This window comes from Leuresthes tenuis, unplaced genomic scaffold (genome assembly GCF_036924035.1).
Source record: "Leuresthes tenuis unplaced genomic scaffold, fLeuTen1.0.hap1 SCAF_1, whole genome shotgun sequence".
Classification (NCBI taxonomy): Eukaryota; Metazoa; Chordata; class Actinopteri; order Atheriniformes; family Atherinopsidae; genus Leuresthes; species Leuresthes tenuis.
The window spans coordinates 7,891,565-7,910,464 of NW_027325355.1; the positions used below are offsets into that span (position 1 = coordinate 7,891,565).

Here is an 18,900-nt window from a genome sequence, read left to right on the forward strand (position 1 = left end):
GAGTAAATATAAACATCCAGTTAGAATTCCAGTCTATAATGTCTAATTGTTTTCTCCTTATACATTTTTTTGAACAGGGAAACAGTGGCACAGCCAAGGCTGCAACTCCAGGTTCCGCTTAGTGTTTTTTCTTATCCTGGTTTTTCCTTCCACCAACAAGAGGAAGGGATGATATGCAGCCCTGACACATCCGTTTTCTATCTGTTCCTAATTACCTTCCATGTAGAAATACCTTGTCGTCTTTCCCATTCTTTGCCAGATAGTCTGCATTATCAGTGATCATTCTGGTTTTCAATGTTAAACCATAGTCTTGTTTTGGATGACTCTTACCGTTTTGGATTTATTATTACGTTTTTGGATTTACTCTTCCTTGGATTATCTGTGTCATGTGCCTGAGCTCACCTGTGAGTCAGCTGCCTATCTGCTTCAGCCCTTTCCGCAGGTGGTATTTGTGTGTTCAGGTCCTCAATAAAGTGAGTTATTTTTTAAATCACCTCCACCTTGCCCGTTTCTGTTTATCCGCTCTGGGGTCCACACTTAAACAATCGTGACAAACATCTGAACAACCTTTTAAATCATTATGTTGAGAATTCCAAAGTTTGACTCCAGCAGCTGAGATACACATTTGTTTTAAATTGGTACGAGCCGTTTGATTTTTGAGATCAGATTTCCTTCTGTGATATTTATCTTTTGCAGTAAATACAAGCAACCTTTGCATAATTTAGTTTTTTTGCTTTAAACACGACAAATAACGTCTGCAGTTCTATTATATCTGTAAGTTTCAATAAAGCTGACTTAATGAATAATGCATCGGTGTGTTTTCTAATTTCAGCTTTAGGTCAGATTCTGACATAGATTCAATGAGTTTCTGTTACTTACATACGTTTTCCCCCAAACTTCCACACAATAACTAAAATAAGGCAATATCAGTGAACAGCAGAACATTCTCATTGTCTTACAATGAAAAACGTACATAACCTTATTCAGAATGAAAATGCTTTTTCAGACCTTATTTTTATATGTGCTGTATGATATTTCCATGTCAATGCTTCATAAATAACTCCCAGAAACCTGATCTCTGACACCTTCTCAATATTAACACCTGCAAATGATAATCGAATGTTATCCATTTTTTATAGAAAACCATGAATTTAGTTTTTTTTTACAAATTTAACAATAACTTATTTCTTTCAAACCAAGATTGAAGTTTAACCGTTTCATTTCCAACTTTACTGGATAATGTTATTAAATTATCACCTGAACAAAAGAAATTTGCATCATCTGCAAACAAGACAAAGTGTAAGAGTTCTGTAACCTCACAAATGAGTTTCGGCACCAAAACTGAACCTTGTGGAACCCCACATTCCATTGTCATATATTCTGATCCACAGCCTGCAAAGTGCACATGTTGTTCAATTCAATTCAATTCAATTTTATTTATATAGCGCCAGATTACAACAATTGTCATCTCAAGGCACTTAAGTAATATAGTCCAATTCAAGCCAATTGGAATTCAATTAATTGTAATCATAATCCAATTAATTCTTATAGAGCCAATTAAAAAAATAATATCCTAGCTAAGGAAACCAACAGATTGCACCGAAACTTGTCTTTAGTCCAATCTCCCGTCCTGAGCGTGCCTGTGGCGACTGTGGAAAGGAACGACTCCCTTTTAACAGGAAGAAACCTCTGGCAGAACCAGACTCAGGAAGGGTGGCCATCCGCCTCGACCAGCTGGGGTTTGAGAAGACAGAAAAGAGGGAAAAGAGGGGGGAAAAACACCATAACGCCATTCAAAGGATATCTGTTGGAACAGGGAAACACAAGTTAATAACAGCAATAATGTCACATGTACATAAAATCAATTGAGAAATTAAACGGGGAAAAAGAGAGGAAAGTGAGGAAAGGTGTGACAGATGAGGTCCCCCAGCAGTCTAAGCCTATAGCAGCTTAACTATGGGATGTTTCAGGATTACCTGAGCCATCCCTAACTATAAGCTTTATCAAATAGGAAAGTTTTAAGCCTAATCTTAAAAGTGGAAAGGGTGTCTGCTTCCCGGACATTTACTGGCAGCTTATTCCAGCTTAAATCTTTAAGATATGATGGAGCTCGGTCATTAAGAGCTTTATATGTGAGGAGAAGAATCTTAAATTCTATTCTGAATTTAACAGGGAGCCAATGAAGAGAAGCTAAAACTGGAGAAACATGATCTCTCCTGTTAGTTCTCATCAGAACTCTGGCTGCAGCATTTTGGATCAGCTGGAGGCTTTTCAGAGAATATGTGGGACAGCCCAATAATAAGGAATTACAGTAGTTCAATCTTGAAGTAACAAATGCATGAACTAGTTTCTCTGTATCACCCTGAGACAGGATGTTCCTGATTTTAGCAATATTACGAAGGTGAAAGAAGACAGTCCTAGGAACCAGTTTTATATGTGCGTCAAATGATAAATTCTGGTCAAAATAACTCCAAGGTTCCTCACTGTAGAACTAGAAGCCAAGGAAATACCATCTAGAGTAACTATATAACTAGACAATTTCTCCCTGAAGCGCTCAGGTCCAAAGAGAACAACTTCAGTTTTGTCTGAATTTAAAAGCAGACAGTTCTGAGTCATCCAGGTCTTTATGTCTTTAAGACAGGCTTGTAGTCTGACCAACCTGTTGGTTTCATCTGGTTTCATAGATAAGTACAGCTGAGTATCATCAGCATAACAATGGAAATTTATGCCATGCTGTCTAATAATGTTATCTAATGGAAGCATGTATAAAGTAAAAAGAATCGGTCCAAGAACAGAACCCTGAGGAACTCCATGACTTACTCCAATGTGTGAGGAAGATTCTTCATTTACAAGAACAAACTGGAATCTATCAGATAAATATGACTTAAACCAGCCTAATGCAGTTCCTTTAATCCCAATAACATGTTCAAGTCTCTGTAACAGAATGCTGTGATCGATCGTATCAAATGCAGCACTGAGATCCAACAGGACAAGCACAGAAACAAGTCCGCTATCAGAGGCTAAGAGGAGATCATTGGTAACTTTCACCAGTGCTGTTTCTGTGCTATAGTGCACTCTGAATCCTGACTGAAACTCTTCAAACAGATTATTTCTATGTAAATGATCACAAAGTTGAACTGCAACTATTTTTTCAAGAACTTTAGACAGAAAAGGGAGATTGGATATAGGTCGATAATTAGCCAACACTTCTGAATCAAGAGTAGGTTTTTTAAGTAAAGGTTTAATTACAACAACCTTAAAAGTCTGAGGTACATATCCTATCAACAAAGACAGATTGATCAAATCCAATATGGAAGTGTCAATTAAGGTGAAAACCTCCTTGAACAGTCTGGTTGGGATTGAGTCTAAAATACAAGTTGATGGTTTAGAAGAGACTATTGCTGTTGTTAGCTCAGAAAGATCAACTGGGCAGAAGCTGTCTAAATACAAATCAGATTCGAAAGATACTTCTAAAGCTGCTCTACTTGATGATACATCAGTGATAATAGTGGGAAGGATTCCATTAATCTTCGTCTCTAATTTTATTGATGAAGAATCTCATGAAATCATCACTGCTGAGAGTTAAAGGAATACATGACTCAACAGAGCTCGGACTCTTTGTCAGCCTGGCAACAGTGCTGAAAAGAAACCTGGGATTATTCTTATTCTCTTCTATCAATAATGAATAATAAGCAGTTCTAGCTTTACGAAGTGCTTTCTTATATGTTATTAAACTATCTTTCCAGACTAATTAAGACTCTTCTAAATTAGAGGAACGCCACTGTCTCTCCAGCTTTCTTGCAGTCTGCTTTAAGTCTCTCCACAGATAAACTGTCTCCTGCTCAGTGGTCAGCTCTGGTCTTCATCTTACTGTCATCAGGAAAAGATCTAGATGTGTTTGACCTGAGGAAATACTCTGCTTCAGAGGAGGCTCTTCTGAGGCTGCTGCCAGTGGTCAAAGCCCATAAAACAAAGCTCTGTAATTACAAAAAATAGATATATTTCCTTTTAAATACATTATTTATTTATTAACTGTAGAAAAACAGCTGAATCAGCATTAAACGTTGTTTCAAATCAATTCATTTTATTTATAAAGTGTCAGTTCACAACAAAATATCATCTTACAAGTGATGTGAGATGATATTTTGTTGGAAATAAAAACCCAGCAGTTTCTCTGAGGAAGAACTTGGTGACAGTTATTTATCAGTTTTACAATTAATTTGTTTAATTGATTCATTAATTCATCAGTTTATTTGCTCCCATCTCATTAGTTAGTTAGGCTTAACTAACTAATTAGACAGATGTAGATTTAGTTTTTCTATCTGTTTTGTGAACATGAGAAACTCCAAAAAACTATGTTTAGCTTCTTTTATTCTATTTTATTTAAAAAGGAGAGAAGATGTTGTCTCCAGAACGTTTACTTGTTTAGAGTAGCAAGGTGTAGGGTTTGTGTTCCTGTTATTTGGCTTTGGTCTGCAGTAGCAATATAAAGTAACCATCAACATAGCAAACACCATCCATGATACACAAACATCATACGATAACTAAGATTACAAAGGACTGTATTTAGTGTTCATGTATATCATATGGATCATATAACATAGTAAAGTCCCTTCACACCTATCAACATGGCTAAAGTGTAGCATCCCTGCATGCCCCACACTGTGCATACTGGGTGACTTAGACAACATCAACATGGAAATTAACTCAGCACACATGGTTCTCACAGTGTTATGTATCGCAAAGAAAACTATTCTCATGAACTGGAAAGCGAAGAACAATCTGTGTATTAACCAGTTTAGAAATTTTCTTTTAGACTATATTAGCATGGAAACAATGTCTGCCTCCTCAAAACATCAATTGGCTGAATTTCATTCTCTCTGGTCCCCTCTGATTAGCTTTATCACATAGTAGTGGTGGTGGGTTGCTGTCCCGTCGCTCTGGGCGGTTGGGTGTGTGCTGGGGGGGGCTGTGTGGCTTCGGGCGTCTGGTGGTCTCTCGGGTCGTGGGGACCGGGTTGGTCATTGCTGGGGGGGACTGTGTGTCGGGCTTGGAGGGCAGTTTTGGGGGCTTGCGGGTGGGGCTGTCTTGCGGTGTGGGGCGGGGTCCCTTAGGGGCCTTGGGGTGGTGGCTGCTGGCTCTATGCCAGGTGGCCGGGCCGCTCTGGCGTAGGTGGTGGTGCTGGGCCTGGGCCCTGGTGGCTGGGCGCTGCCTTGCGCCCCGGGGGGGGGGGGCCCTGCCTGTGCCTGGGGAGGCTGGGTTGCCCTGGACGCGCCACAGTATGGGTGGGTTGGTGCAGGTCCTGGTGCCGGGCTTGTTGCTCTGGGACCTCCAAGGTGTCCGCAGATGGTTGGTTTTTTTTCAGGGTGTTGGGGTGTGCGGTGGGGGGGGGGGGGGGGGGGGGGGGGGGGGGGGGGCGGTGCTTTTCCCCTTTTGGGGGGGGGCTGGGTGATGGTGGGTCTCAGGCCCGGGCTGCTGCGACTGGTGTGACCGGGTGGTTTGTTTGTTTGTTTTTTGTAGAGGTCCTCCGGGGTGGGGTGGGGCAGGATGGGTACCTTCTGGGGGTACAGTAGCCTCCCGGAATGTGAACGCTGCAGGCCCCTCCTGCCCTGGGTTGGCTCCCAGGTAGCGGGGCTGCCTATTGCTGCCAGTCCCTGGCTGCCCTCTCCGGGGGAGAGTAGTGTATATCCCCATACCCCTCTCCCTTCTGGCTCCTGTACACAGCACACACTCACACATGAAGGGTTTTGGGGGCGTGTGTGTTCGGTGGGGTGTAGTGGATGGGGCCACGTAGGTGGTCCCCTTTGGTTGCACTCTGCAGTTCCCCGCCCCTGTTTTAATTACACCTTAGACATTACTACTTATCAAACACACTCACACACACACATTAGGTCTTGGGGGGTGGTTATACTGAGTGGCATCTGGTGGGCGGGGCTCTTTGGGTATGTAGGCTGCCCAGAGGGCCGCGCTCCCAGTTCTACAAGTTTGGCTGCCCCTCAATTTTAATTGCTCACTATTAGAAAATATTGAAGAGCCAGAAGGGTGAGGGGAGGGGTCTTCTTTCCACACCCCTGCTTCCTGGTTGCTGCTCGGGGAGGGAGAGGCCAGGAGGATTAATTAATTGTTCTGCTGGTTCGGGGTCGGTGGTGGCTGGGGGGCTGCTGGCCCCCTGGTGTGCCCACTGCACTACACCCCAGCGGAGTCGAGGGAGGGAGGACGTGTGGATGTGTGGATGTATGGGACGTGAAAGTGTGTGTGGTTATGATTGGGCCTGGATCTGGGACTTGCTGTCACCTGGCCTGCCTGTGCTTCTCCCGATGAGGGGGCGGCGTTGCCTCTCCCCGCTGCTCGCGACTTCACCCACCTGTGGGCACGTCTTGACTCCCAGGGCACTTGGCCAGGGGCCCTGGGGCAGGCGCTGACCCACTGCGTGGCTGTGTGGATTGTGGCTCTGTACACTTATACACTCATAACTAAGCACGGTTATCATGTAGGTCCTGTGCCATGGGTGTTGCATGTTCTCACACACACACACATACAGTTTTTAGCCCAGTAGCATGGTCGCTAAGCAGTTGATGTATTATCATGTCGTCTCAGGTCATCTATATCCACAGCTGTGTTGTATGCGATTACCGCTTCGTGTGCTTGTTTTTGTTTGTTTGTGTGTTTGTTTTTTCTCTGCTTGTCTGCTTTCAGGTGCTCCTGGTGGCGCTAAGGCTGGATTCCCCTCAGAGGCCATGGATTGTTGTCTGTTTTGTTTTTTACAGGTGTAGCAGCTGGTTGTCTGGTTTTTGTTTCTATTTTTGTTCTGTTTCCTCTTCTTTCCTGTTCTTCTTTCCTTGTCCCCCGGTCCGGTTCAGTTCTATTACATGTCATATATTGTCAACAGAAATAAATAAATGGGCATCAAGGGGAGCTTTACATTTATAAAACTTCCCTTGGCAAAGCAAATCTGTTTGGCATCAAAGGTATTCAGACTACAATTCTGCTGCCATAATGCTGAACAGGAGAAGGAGAAAAAAAAAAGGATAGGATAGGACAGGATAACGTTATTAGACTCACCTTCTGGCATTTACACAGTGTTAGAAAAATTCTCTCAAAATTAGGCTCAGAATCGCTGGATACGATTAACACAAAACATTTATTTCTTGCAAGAAAGAGACAAGTCCGCACAAATCCACACAACCTGTCGGGAAGATGGCTCAGAGTTGTCTTCCCGACAAAATGGTGCTCCAGCTATTTATGTTGTTTATGCTTGCTGATCACACAATGTTATGAGAAAAGGCGCTTTTCTCACCATTCATTATTATGGGAAGGAACATTCAATGTTATGGGAAAAGGTGCTTCTCTCCCCATTCCTTGTTATGGGAAGGAACATTCAATGTTATGGGAAAAGGCATTTCTCTACAGTTAATATTATGGGAAAGACTAGTACAAGAGTCAAAACACTTTTGCTTGAATCATAGAAGAGGAAAAGATGGAGGGACTCTTCTGTCATAGTATAACTATATAATTTTTCCAACATTCCCTCCTGTTTATGCTATGAAGTATTAAAACTCCAAAAACCCTGCACCCCGTACAATTAACATTGAATGTATTTCTACCGTTCGCAGTGCATAGGAGCGAAAAACCCATTTGCTTTATTTACGGGAAAATTCTCCTATGGTCCCATTCTCTCCTTGGCCACCGACCGCTTAGTCACTCACTCAGTATCAAAGGTCGCACTCCGAACCGTTAATTTCAATGAATGGTGATGGATCTAGGTGTGACCAGCAAACACAAAACGGATACACAACCAAAAATACATGGCAATAAGGATAATACAAAAATCAATAAAACTATGACTAAATGATTAATGAATAAAAATGGAAATATGAAATATGGGAAAATGGAAATATGAAATATGGAAATATGAAAAACATAACAAAAATTAATACAATGGAATAATAAAAATGGAAATATGAAAAACATAACAAAATTAATACAATGGAATAATAACAAAAATAGATGGCAATAAGGACAAAAATCAATAAAACTATGACTAAATTATTAATGAATAAAACTATGACTAAATCATTAATGAATAAAAATGGAAATATGAAATATGAAAAACATAACAAAATTAATACAATGGAATAATAAAAATGGAAATATGAATAACATAACAAAAATTAGTAACACAATTAATAAAATGGAATAATAAAAATGGAAATATGAATAACATAACAAAAATGAATACAATGCTGTTTATTCAGTGCAGTTCCGTCACCAACACTGCAATCGTCTGCTTCTGGCGGAAAATCAGTCCGGCTTGGTCTTGAACGGTTAAGAATCTTGGAAGGAGAGGTTACTAGCACTTCACTTCCCGGAAGAGGTCTTTACCACCTCTTTTCCCTGTCTCCTTTGCATAGCCCTGTACATCTTCGACATCATCGTTTAACACTTCAAAAAGATTTTCATTAAACAAATAATTGAGAATTCACTCGGGGCCATGCAAGGTGCATTGTCCTTTAAACGTTATCTTCGCGTTGTTCTTCATCCTCATTTTCTTTATCTTGTATCTGCTGATACATCACGCGGGTAAGAGCGGTTTCAATCAGCTTCTTCGACAGTCGTCTCAAGCAAGGAATACAACAACAACCACAGATGATTATTATGGCTGAGCAAACCGACAGAGATAGCAGGACGGATGTAATTAGTCCACTCCATCGGCCAAACCATTTCTCCATCATGTCCGTGAAGGGGTCGTTGATCCCTGAGTTCGCTATCAGTTCTGCCAAGAGTGATGTGAGACCCTCTAGGGCCTTGGTGATGCTTCCATCTGGAGAAGTATTGTTAGGAATGAAGGTGCAACAAATGGTTCCAAACATTTTACATACACCCCCTTTCTCTGCTAACAACATATCCAAAGCCATCCGATTTTGCCATGCCATAAGTGATGTTGGACCTAATTGCTCAGCAATACCTTTAAGAGCGTCCCTAGTGTAGTTTACAAAGCGCTGTTGGTTGTAATAGATGTAATTTATCCAATCGACATTCTTATTTATTGTTGCCCACCAGAAAAGAAAAGATTCAAATCCTGAAGCTATTTGGTTTCTAGCTTTGAACTCATCCGGAACCCCCCTAGGGACCCCAATGCTGTCCAAGTACACTCTGTTGTCAAATGAACCCCCAGGCGCAGTTGAACGTATTAGACGTCTCCGTCCCAGTCCCTCTGCAGAGAGATTCTTACTCACTGCCTTGAAATCCTCCAAGGCTAACAGATGGAAAGGCATCAGTAGTTGGGCCACTGCACAACTGCCTTGCCAATTGGGCGGAAGGACTGGCCTCAGTTTCCTATCCCCACACAGCCACCAGAGGTCTGCTCTCATGGAAGTCTGGTTCCGAAACCAAGATGCTGGGTAGTTACCTGCGTCCTGAGTGACATTGATGGATTCTTGACAATAATCTGACATGAGTGTACCCACATCCTTACTTGTACCCCTGTGAATGAAACATGTATAATTACCCTTATAAACCAACGCTAAGGGTGGTACATCTCTTTTCTTAACTGCTGGGAACAACAAAGAGATAGTTTTACATTGCTTTGTGATTGGTACAAAAGATTCATTATACAATTGTAATACACATTGTAAACTAGTGGGGTCAGATTGATGATGATCGCCTAAGTGAAATGGTACAGTTCCCAAGTATGGTCTGGCTTTAGCACATGCAATGCAATTAGATCGATTGTTTTGTCATGCTGTATACACCATCCATTCAAGCCATTCATTACGATACTCCATAATCTGTTTCCAAGGCCAATTTGTCCTCGTAAGTTAGATCAGTGAGATATTTGATATGGCGCTCAGGGGGTGGTGTATTACTGAAGATGTTTGCATATTTGTAGGATTTGTTCTTGTGAGTTTTTTTTTCAATATCTGTTACCGTAATCATAAAGTTTCCGATCAAACCCTTTTTCATGTGAGCCTAACACCTGTGTCACTCGGTTTGGGTCTTTTTAAAGTTATAATGAGTGGATTGCATTCGTCAATCTTACAGTTTGGATCAAACTGCCCCTTAATGATGGATAAACGATCAGAAAGGGGGTCCGGGCCGGTTGATGCTTTTTGGGGTTTATAATTCCAAAGATGTGGTCCACTATTCGTTATTACAAAATTCCAACTGTTACATCGGCGATCCCCTGGAAATCTGGTACCTGCATAGGTTTCACAAATGTATTTTTCAGAGAATACATGGGCTTTCTGGTTGTCCTTACAGTTAATAACCGAGCAGAAATCAATCTCAGCCACTCCGTCCATTCCTGCAACAAAAAACAGGTTGACAATTTCTCTGTTGAATCTCATGGACCTTGTCTCTCTCTGGATCATCTGTGTGAAGAAGGTGGGAGGCAGAACAGTGGTATTTTCATATAACACTTTCTCCCTAGTTCCATTTATTTGTTTTTCATTCCAAATAATCGGGAGTACCAAAGTAAGAGCAATGACTAAAAGTACACAGCTGGTTCCTCTTAATCCACATAATCCCTCTAATCTGAATGGATGCCACGGCCGCTGCCTGTCCATTTCCCCTGTCTATTTTAGCCACACCCTATGTTCCTGTTTTAGCCGTTGTTTTCTTCACTGAGGTTGAGACGATCCCCCTCCTGTTGAGAGAATTCCCCTTTGTAGTCAGACTTATGCCTCAGAGAACTGTGGTGGGTAACAAATTTTTCCCTTCTTCTAAAAGCTGTGGCCTTATTAGTTTGCAATGGGATAAGTGAATCCAGGAAGTCCTTTCTGCTATTTTAGCTGCTGTGGGTGTTGTAAGTAATACCTGATATGGCCCTTCCCACCTTGGAGTTGACCAGTTCTTTTTCTTTATCACTTTGATGAGGATCCAGTCACCGGGTTTTACTGTCTTCAGCGCTTCCTCCACAGGTTCACCTGGAACAGAATTGACAGAAGAGATCTCTCTGCTTGTTAACATTTTCACCATGTAATCTGCTAGAGTTTCTTCTCTTTCTTCGTCATGTCTGGAGAATGGTTTTAATTGTGGGAGTAAAAATGGTCTGCCATACATAATTTCAAATGGAGTTAATCCTGTATTCGTTGGAGTTACATGCATGTTTAGGACTACTAGTGGTAAACAGTAAACCCAGTTCTTTTTAGTTTCTTCCATGATTTTCTTCAGTCTTGATTTAATTATTCTATTGTGCCTCTCCACCAAACCTGCTGACTGTGGATGATATGCACAGTGGTTTCTGAGATCTATTTGTAAGTTCTTTGCCATTAGAGAGATGATATTGTTTACAAAATGTGTCCCATTATCACTATAATTTTTTTCAGGAATTCCAAATCTAGGAATTATTTCTTTTACCAATGCTTTTGCTACTGAGAGTGCATCTGCCTGTGTACATGGAAATACTTCAACCCACTTGGAAAAAACATCGATTATCACCAAGCAGAATCGTTTCCCTTTACATTTATTTAGTTCAATGAAATCCATACAAATGTGTTGAAAAGGGTACGTTGGTTTGGGGAATTGTCGTCTTCTTGGTCTTAGATTGCCCTGTGGATTGTGTTTTGCACAGATTAGACACATTAGACAAAAATTCTTTGAATAATTAATGAAGCCATACGCGCTAAAGACTTTGTTTATTGTTGCAGCCATCCCTCCTGCAGAGACATGACATGGTCCATGACTCACTATTGCAGCACATCTAAATAAGCCTTTTGGCAGTATGGGCTTCCCTTCAGGTCACTCATATAAGTTTGATTGTGTGTTGTAAATGGCACCTTTATTTAGCCATTTCTGTTTTTCCGGTGTTGGGGCGGTTTTTTGCATATCACATAACACTTGATGGTTTATTCCTGTATCAGTTTCTTCTTTCGAGAACAGGAGGAGGTTCTCTGTAGGCAGCTGAGCAGCTTTTCTTGCTTCTTCATCTGCCTTTCTATTACCTTTTGAAACATAATCCGTGTTTTTAGTATGCGTAGTGCATTTACATACTGCTACTTTAGTAGGAAGCAGGATAGCATCTAATAATGCTAAAATCAAATTTTTATGATTTATAGCTTTTCCAGTAGAAGTTGTCATTCCCCTGTTTTTCCATTGTTGTGCAAAAACATGAACTGTTGAGAAAGCATATTGACTGTCAGTGTAGATATTCACAACCTTACCATTTCCTAATTTGCAAGCTTCCGTTAAAGCTACTAATTCGGCTGCTTGAGCAGAGAATTTCTTCGGTAGTGGTTGCTTTAAGAGAGTTTCAGTTTCAGTTACTACAGCAAAACCTGTAGCATTTGTTCCATCAGTATTCTTCTTGCTGGAACCATCTACAAACATAGTTATTTCTGCATTTTCATAGGGAGTATCAGTCAAATCCGGTCTGGGCAAAACACTGATAGATATTTCTGCTATACAATCATGTGGCTCCCCATCCTGTGAAGTAGGCATCAATGTGGATGGATTAAGTGTAGTACATCGTTCCACAGTGAGGTGTGGCTGTGAAAGGAGAACAGTCATGCAGGAGAGATGTCGGGAGGGGGATAGATACGAGATTTTGTTCTACAATAATATTACAGCCACAGCATGAGGTACTTTAAGTGTTAGTGGGTGAAATAACACAATGGCTGCTGATGAGAGCACTGCCATCGAGGCAGCTACCACTGCTTGAACACAAGGTGGCAGTGCTCTGGCCACTGCATCCAATCGGGAAGAGTAGTAGGCAATTGGTCTGGATTTTCCCCCATGTGCTTGAGTTAACACTGATGTCATATATCCCTCTTTGCAATCCACTGTTTAGACAAAGGGTTTTGAGTAATCTGGTAATCCTAGCACAGATGAACTGACTAACAGTTGTTTTATTTTTAAAAATGCCTCGTCTGCTTCTGGTGTCCATACTAAAGAATCTGTGGCAGCCAAGGGGGTGTCATAGATCAAGGCAGATAAGGGGGCTGTAATGAATGCATAGTTCGATATCCAACTCCTGCAAAAATTAATAACTCCCAGAAAGGACATCATTTGTCTTTTTTTTTTTGGTTTTGGTGCTTGCAAGATTGCTGTCTTTCTCGCTTCATCTAAATGTCTGCCTTCTTGTGAGAGATCGTAGCCCAAGTATTTTACAGTAGTTTCCCACAGTTGTAATTTGTTTTTACTGACTTTGTGACCCTGTTCCGCCAAGAATTGCAAAAGCGCTAGTGTGTCTATTTTGCAGTCTTGTTCTGTCGGTGAAGCCAATAAAATGTCATCCACATATAACAACACTTGGCTGCCATTTGGAGGATTGAATTTGGCTAGGTTAGCTGACATTGCTTGAGAGAATATTGTTGGTGATTCACAATATCCTTGTGGAAGTCTGGTATAAGTGTATCTTTTCATTCTGTAAGTGAAAGCAAACCAAAATTGACTATCTGGGTGCACAGGTACAGAAAAGAAAGCATTACTTATATCAACAACAGTGAAGTACTTATTCCTCGGTCACAAATCATTTAACAGAGTATTTGGATCCGGTACTGTGGGGGCCCGTGGCACAACAGCTTTATTAACTGCCTGCAGATCCTGCACCATCCTCCAACCAGTGGAGGGAGGAGCCATTTTCACAGGAAACAATGGAGTGTTACATGGAGAGTCAGGACATTCCACTATAAAACCTGATTTAAGAGAAGCTTCCAAAATTGGACCTATTCCTTCCTCAGCCTCAGGTTTAAGTGGATATTGTCTTTGATGTGGCCTGAAAGAAGAAAGAGGATTTATACAGACGGGTTCGACATTTTTTATTAGTCCCACGTCTGCTGCTCCCTTCGACCACAAGTGTTCTGGTAGCCCTTTTATTTCTGCTTCTTCACTTTCAGTGAGTGTGAAAATGGATCAGAATCTGCTTTTTTGTTGCCATATCTGTCCTTCTAGGTGCACATTTGGTTTTGCGTGTGTGGTCCAATTTAATGGACTAGTATATGCATCCAATATCTCGGAATATTCTATTCCTGGTTTTACTTCCTCCCAATCTGAGGCTTCTTCACATGCAGTCACAAACACACCTAAACGCCTCCAGTGGTCATCTGTGGATTTGAAGAGTGACACATGAGGTGCATTACATGATCTTAAAACCTTTCTCATGCTGGGGGAGAGTGAACAACTAGCTGCGCAACAACCCTCTTTATTCCAGTATAAGTGTTTCAATTTTAACATGGTCTGTTTTTCTTTGAAGAATTGTTTCTCATACTTTCTGTCAGGCCCTTGAGTGTATTTGTAATACATAGTGCAGTGTAATTCCTCTGGTGACCTGAGGGTGAGCTCTCCTGAGACGTGTTCTTTTGCTTTTTTAAGGAGTGGAAGCGCGATAGAACTGGGGCCTGTAGAAACAAGATCCAAACTATACCAGTATGAAGGTGGTCTCGCGAATGCTTCATTCGGACAACGGTTAACCCTTTTTCTTCTGGAACTATCCCTAGTTTCAATGCATGAAGTATGTCTATTCCCAGCAAATTACAGGGACACAGAGTGGACAAGACAACTTGACAATCAGCACTCACTCCAGTCCGTGCATCTTTTACTGTTAAGAGTTTTGATAAACGCTCAGGATGGCTCTTACCATTTGCTGATTTGACCCAAATAATTTCGTTGGATTTCTCAACTCCAGGAATGTCATCAGGGTGAATTACAGTTCGTGTTGCACCTGTGTCGCATAGAAAAGTCACCTCCGCCCCTAAAACATTCAGTGTAATCTCAGGTTTGACATCATACTGTAACATTAGTTCGATTCCCTCCAGGTTCAACACTTCCTCCATCCTGGTTACAGCTGGAGTTGTTTTCTCTTTATCTAGTCATAATTGACTCCCAACCTCATCCTTGCTCCTGCAGTCTTCAACTGTTGTTCATAAGGAGAGTCAACATCCCCATTTTCTGGCGGACTCAGTCCACTGTGGAATTCAAACACCTCTTTTAGTCTATGATTATATAGATCAACATCTTCCCATTCCTTCTGCACACAATGGTTAATTTGGTTCCAATCAGCCCGTTTTGTATATTTAGTTTCAGTTCGTTTCAGTAAAGCTTCAAATCTGTCGGCTAGATCTCTTGACTGATACTGCAAAACTGCTCCATGAGTATTAAGGGCACTCCAATCACCACGGATCACACACCAATCCGCTCTCATCACATTTCTCACTGCTTTTTCCAACTCCAAACCATTCAACCTGTAGCTCTCATACAGATTCTTTAGGCTACCTTTAAACCCCTTAACATTTACTTTTGGGTGTGGAATGTCCTCCGTTGCTTTTCTTACATCCTCAGCTGTCCATGGTCGGTAAACGTACATGAATTCACTTTCCTCCTCCCCCCCTCTCGGATTAGGTACTTGGATCATGGGCAAATTCTCAACGTCCTGGCTAGCTGGATCACGGTACACCTTCCATGCAGAACTAAAATTTTTCCCTGACCTAGTTACTTGTGTCTTATCTCTCTTTTAACACCTAACACCTCTTTTTGTTGCTTATCTATCTCCTTTTTTCTCTCTCTGATTTTCTCCTCTGTGCCTCAGTGAGCCAGGCCTTGGCCTGCACGAGACCGTTCTTTTTATTTTTATTTTTATTTCTACGGCCTGCTCTCTCGATATCTTTTACTAATTCTGCGCACTTTTCAACGTTGAAATTCTCTTCAAACCCAAATTTTCTCCCATCTGTCTAAATATTTAATATTTTCGGGGTTTTTCTGAAACATGATTTTAGCACTGCCACTTAACTTCCAGTTAGCTTTAAAACAGTTATTTCCCATACTGTACTCTTGCAGCTAATCAATTTTCAGTGGAGTTATTTTGAGTACTACTGAATGAAACACTACTTCTGTCGTTATGTCACGAGCAACAACCAGACTCCAATGTTTACTTCAACTCAGTTAGTCAGTAATACATTTTTCTGTCGTCACCATTAGCAACATCACACACCAGCAGCTGTTTCACTCTTATACAGACATAGCAAATAAACCAACACTGCAGCAAAGAAGGAAAAAACAACAATTTAACAAACAAATAATTCAGCAACCAGCCCTCTTAGCAAAACAAACAATTCTGTCACAAAGCAACAATTCAACAATGAAACAAACAATTTAACAAAAAAAACAGGCCCTTTACCATCAGCAACAACACACACACACAGCTGTTTTACTCCCATACATACATAGCAAATAAAACAACACTGCAGCAAAGACTTTAACAAACAATTTGACAAACAATTTAACAAATAACCATAGATGGGGGGCAAAAATTCAACAACCAGCCCATTTAGCAAACAAATGTTTTAACAACCAGACGTTCAACAAACAAACAATCAGACGTATGACACAAACAAAACTAAAATGGATTTAATTCTTGCGATATTTCATCGCAAACTCTCTTAAGAAAGATTCTGTTTCTAACGCGCGGCGCGGAGTTATTTATTCCTGTAGTCTTCTCACACAGACTATGGACTGACCTTTGCTGACTGCTTCTGCTATCCTGGTTTAATAAAACACACATAGACCTTTCACCTTTCCTGACTGCTTTTACAGTACCAGCTAAAAAGCTACTTACAGTACTAAAGGCTTTTTCTTTGATCCACCTTTGCTGACTGCTTCTACTATGGGTTAATCCAGCACAATTTACACACAGTTAACAGTTAAAAGGCTTATTTCCTTTGCCTCACCTTTTCTGACTGCTATTATGTTTTCATGGGTTAATCCTATACACAGTTAACAGTTAAAAAGCTGACCTTTTCTGACTGCTTCTTTTATGGGTTAATCCAGCACAATTTACACACAGTTACCAGTTAAAAGGCTGACCTTTTCTGACTGCTATTAGGTTTCTATGGGTTAATCCTATACACAGTTACCAGTTAAAAGGCTGACCTTTTCTGACTGCTTCTTTTATGGGTTAATCCAACACAACCCACACACGGTTACCAGTTAAAAGGCTAACTTTTTCTGACTGCTTCAATTGTGAGTGTTCCAACATAACTTATACACAGTTAAAGTTAAAAGGCTTCTTTACTAGGTTGCATTTGAAATAGTAATTTGAAATAGTAATAGTAATATCCATCATCTGCCGCTTATCCGGGGGTCGGGTCGCGGGGGCAGCAGCTTGAGCAGAGAAACCCAGACGTCTCTGTCCCCGGCCACTTCCTCCAGCTCTTCCGGGGGGACCCCGAGGCGTTCCCAGGCCAGCCGAGAGACATAGTCTCTCCAACGTGTCCTGGGTCTCCCCCGGGGTCTCCTCCCAGTGGGACGTGCCCGCAACACCTCCCCAGGGAGGCGCCCAGGGGGCATCCTAACCAGATGCCCGAGCCACCTCATCTGACTCCTCTCAATGCGGAGGAGCAGCGGTTCTACTCCGAGCCCCTCCCGGATGAGTGAGCTTCTCACCCTATCTCTAAGGGAGAGCCCAGACACCCTGCGGAGGAAACCCATTTCGGTCGCTTGTATTCGCGATCTTGTTCTTTCGGTCACTACCCACAACTCGTGACCATAGGTGAGGATGGGAACGTAGATTGACCAGTAAGTAGAGAGCTTCGCCTTCTGGCTCAGCTCCCTCTTCACAACAACAGGTCGGTGCAGAGCCCGCAATACTGCAGACGCCGGACCGATCCGCCCGTCAATCTCCCGCTCCATTTGTCCCTCACTCGTGAACAAGACCTACAAGAGATACTTGAACTCCTCCACTTGGGGAAGGATCTCATTCCCGACCCGGAGAGAGCATTCCACCCTTTTCCGGCTGAGAACCATAGTCTCGGATTTGGAGGTGCTGATTCTCATCCCAGCCGCTTCACACTCGGCTGCGAATCGCTCCAGTGAGAGCTGAAGGTCACGGCCTGACGACGCTAACAGAACCACATTATCTGCAAGAAGCAGAGACCCGATTCTGAGGTCGCCAAATCGGACACCCTCAACGCCCTGGCTCCGCCTAGAAATTCTGTCTATAAAAGTTAGGCACAGAATCGGTGACAAAGGGCAGCCCTGACGGAGTCCAACTCTCACCGGAAACTTATCCGACTTACTGCCGGCAATGCGGACCAAACTCTGGCACCGGTCATACAGAGACCGAACGGCCCCTATCAAGGGGTCCGGCACTCCATATTCCCGGAGCACCCCCCACAGGACTCCACGAGGGACACGGTCGAACGCTTTCTCCAAGTCCACAAAACACATGTAGACTGGTTGGGCGAACTCCCATGCACCCTCCAGGATCCTGCCGAGGGTATAGAGCTGGTCCACTGTTCCACGGCCAGGACGAAAGCCACACTGCATCTCCTGAATCCGAGGCTCGATTATCCGACGGATCCTCCTCTCCAATACCCCCGAATAGACCTTACCAGGGAGGCTGAGGAGTGTGATACCCCTATAGTTGGAACACACCCTCCGGTCCCCCTTTTTAAAGAGGGGGACCACCACCCCAATCTGCCAGTCAAGAGGCACTGTCCCCGATGTCCACGCGATGCTGCAGAGGCGTGTCAGCCAAGACAGCCCTACAACATCCAGAGCCTTGAGAAACTCAGGACGGACCTCATCCACCCCCGGGGCCTTGCCACCGAGGAGCTTTTTGACCACCTCGGCAACCTCACCCCCAGAAATGGGAGGCCCCGTCTCCGAGCTCTCCGACTCTGCCTCTTCCGAGCACGTGTTGGTAGGATTGAGGAGTTCCTCGAAGTACTCCCCCCACCGACTCACAACATCCCTAGTTGAGGTCAGCAAAGCCCCGTCCCCACTGTAAACAGTGTTGACTGTGAGCCGCTCCCCCCCCCCTGAGACGCTGGATGGTGGACCAGAATCTCTTCGAGGCCGTCCGGAAATCGTTCTCCATGGTCTCACCGAACTCCTCCCAGGCCCGAGTTTTTGCCTCAGCAACCGCCGAAGCCGCGGCCCGTCTGGCCTGTCGGTACCTATCAGCTG

General features: G+C 42.8%; 2 protein-coding genes across 2 annotated transcripts in view; one reads left to right on the forward strand and one right to left on the reverse strand.

Annotated features, from left to right (window-relative positions):
• LOC140291582 (NLR family CARD domain-containing protein 3-like) overlaps positions 1 to 18,900 on the reverse strand; it is a 531,700-nt gene that overhangs the window by 494,627 nt on the left and 18,173 nt on the right. The gene's annotated exons all lie outside the window — the stretch shown is intronic.
• Positions 1 to 18,900, forward strand: part of LOC140294994 (protein NLRC3-like) — a 334,914-nt gene that overhangs the window by 15,247 nt on the left and 300,767 nt on the right. The gene's annotated exons all lie outside the window — the stretch shown is intronic.